The sequence below is a fragment of the Mus caroli genome, chromosome 12 (genome assembly GCF_900094665.2).
Source record: "Mus caroli chromosome 12, CAROLI_EIJ_v1.1, whole genome shotgun sequence".
NCBI lineage: Eukaryota > Metazoa > Chordata > Mammalia > Rodentia > Muridae > Mus > Mus caroli.
Window position 1 is genome coordinate 100,552,511 of NC_034581.1, and position 2,936 is coordinate 100,555,446.

Below are 2,936 nucleotides of genomic sequence, written 5' to 3' on the forward strand. Positions count from 1 at the left end.
TTTCATGGGTATTTTGTTCCCTATTCTAAGGAGGAATGAAGTATCCACACGCTGGTCTCCCCTAGTTCTTTGTTTTCTTATTTAATTTTAAGAGTGTGACCCTGGTCTTAGTTTGTAGCTGCAGGATTTTATGTCTCCAAAGATTTTAATTATAGTACATCAGTGTTTTCTTTCTCCATATAGTTATTTTATTTGTTTTAAATGGTGTGTGAGTGTGTGTGTGTGTGTGTGTGTGTGTGTGTGTGCATGCGTGCGCCTATGCATGCTCACATGTGCTCTAAGATGTCAATTCTTTACCCCCACTCCCCACCCCCGGCATGAAGAGTAGGGATGGAACTTGAGTCCTCAGGCCTCGATGACACGTGCCTTTACCCACTGAACCATCCCAGCAGTCCTGAATATGCGTCATCAAGGGATGCAATGACTTTTTCAGGGGATGGTGCTCTGTGGCTTTGCGGGAATGAGCCCTCAGCCAGGTGACTGGCATTTGGAGTTTCTGTGAGGGGTCGGTGTTTAGAACTGTCATTTTCTATAGTCTGGCTGGTGGTTTTTAGAAGAATTTCATCCAGTCTGAGGACTCCAGGAAGCTGAGCTTGACATGAAGGGTTCAGTGCAGTGCAGATGGCTTCTGCATGTGGTCTCCGTGAGAAGAGACGGGCTACTGTGAGAATCAGGGGAGAGGCCAGTCATTCCAAAGACCTCAGCTGAGAGCACCTGGCACTCAACATTTCTCAAAAGTGCATCTCACGAGCTGGCCTTGGGGGCCAGCATCCCTCCACTTCTGAGCTGCATTGAGGGAGGTGCGCAGTTCCTGGCAGGTGTGTGAGCCACCCCTAGACAAGGAGAGGAGAGGGCTGGCAGCCAAACTCAGAATGTCGGAAACTTCGGGCTTAGTCCTTGTGTCGGGGTAGGATCGGGAAGCTTTGGAGTGGGACCTCTTCTGCCTTTCTCCGCTGGGACAGTCAGGCCAGGCATTTCCTTAGAGAAGACTTCCCGGCTTCCTAGCAGAGGTTCAGCTCTCTGCCTAAAGGTGGGAGGTCATTGCAAGGGCAGTGTTTCCAAGAAACTTCTACCACTGACCCCGTGCCTTTATCAAAAATCATTTAGACATCTGTGAGCCTATCAGTGGGATCTCTCTTTGATTCCTTGAATGCTGCCTTTCCCTTTGCCACTATTGATTAAAATCACTCTATGTAAGGCTGGGGTGTAGCCAGTGAGGACTTGTATTTGGTCCCCAAGAACTTTATAAGGCCAGGCTGGTGGTGTACAGTTATGATCCCAGCACTGGGGACGTGGACAGGTGGCTGTGTGAACAGGTGGCTGTGTGGACAGGTGGATCTGTGGACAGGTGGACAGCCAGTCCAGCCTGATGGGTGAGCTCCAGGTCTGGTGAGATGCCCCATCTCAATCAATCAATCAAGAGTGGATGACTCCGGAAGACTAGCCCTTGAGGTTGACATGTGCACATGCACCCATACACGTGTGTTACACATATTTCCTAAGCACTATGCCTCACCATTCCTTGAATTCTGCCCTTTCAGAGCTAGTGATAGCTGCTCGAGGACCTCTGTTTTCCATGCTTTAGAATAAGCGTGATTATGTCGATGAAGCCCTGGAGATTGTGGTAGGAGTGGCATAAAAATTACAGACTCATTGAGGAGAGGCTGGCTCTTCTCATAATGTGTCTGTCCATTTATTTACAATTTCTTTGGTTTCTTTCCTTTGTATTTTCTAAATGTAAGTAGCCAACCTTGTATGTACTTTGTTAAGTATAAACCTAATGATTTCATTTTCTTAATTGCTGTAGATTGTATTTGAAAAACTTCTACTTCCACAGGTCACTGTTAGTATGAAGTATAAATAGCTAGTGTATATGTATAATTGCGTGTGAGTGGATAGCTCATGGCCACAGTCCTAGAATTCTAGGGGCTGAGGCAGGAAGATTATGAGTTCAAGGCCAGCCTGGTGGGATAGCATCTCAGTATGAAACAATAGAAACTAAGGAGTGTGTCTGTCTATATGTATTCCTATGTGTATGCACATATGTGTCCCTGTGATGAGCTTGCATCCTATGATTCTGGTGTTTTATATACTTGGGTGCTGAGGTGTTTCTTGTGGGAGCTGAGCCCTTACCTCTCCCCTGTCGTCTTCTCATTGCAGCTGTGTGTCTTCAGATGAGTGGATTCTTTGTGGCCACCTTGTTTCTACTAGGAACTTCCACTGCCTGGTGGACTGTGACATTGTTTTCCATTTTAAAAATAAATTCTCCCCCCTCCCTTTTTTTTCTCCTGGAACTAAAAAGGTGCCTTATTAATTTGTATTAGAATAAACCCTCTGCATGTCTGGCTGTCAGTTGTCTTCCACGCTGTGTCTGTTATAACACCAGCATCTTCCAGCACGCCTCCTTCCTTGAACTGGAGACCTCCGACTAGGACCATTTGTTCTTTAATGCTGAGGAGTCCCTGGGCTCCTTCTCCAGCTCTCTACCTGCTGCTCCTTCTTGGAGTGATTCTGGACTTGTCTGCCACTCTGCATGTCAAGTCTCCTATTCCTATCTTCGTCAATCAATCAATCAATCAATCAATCTCTCAATTGTATCTCCAGCTTTTTGCTAGCATGTACTTAAATGCTTCTTTTAAAAGGTTCATAGCAATATATTTATATGTTGTTTGAAAATATATCTTTGATCTGTCTTTATACCTGGAAGCTCTAACTGGGTATAGACTCTAGGATGCAAATTATTTCCCTTCAGTTTTTTAAGTGACCACCCTTCCATCTTCTGTCTAACATTCCATGTAGCAAGATCTCATTTAATCTTTATAGCACCCTAAACAAGAGTGCTTTGACTTCCCAGGACTCTGAAGAGCCATTCACAGTGAGTGAACTGTCCAGTAGTGTCTGAGCCTCCACAAGATACTACATGGAAGGGCTGGGGT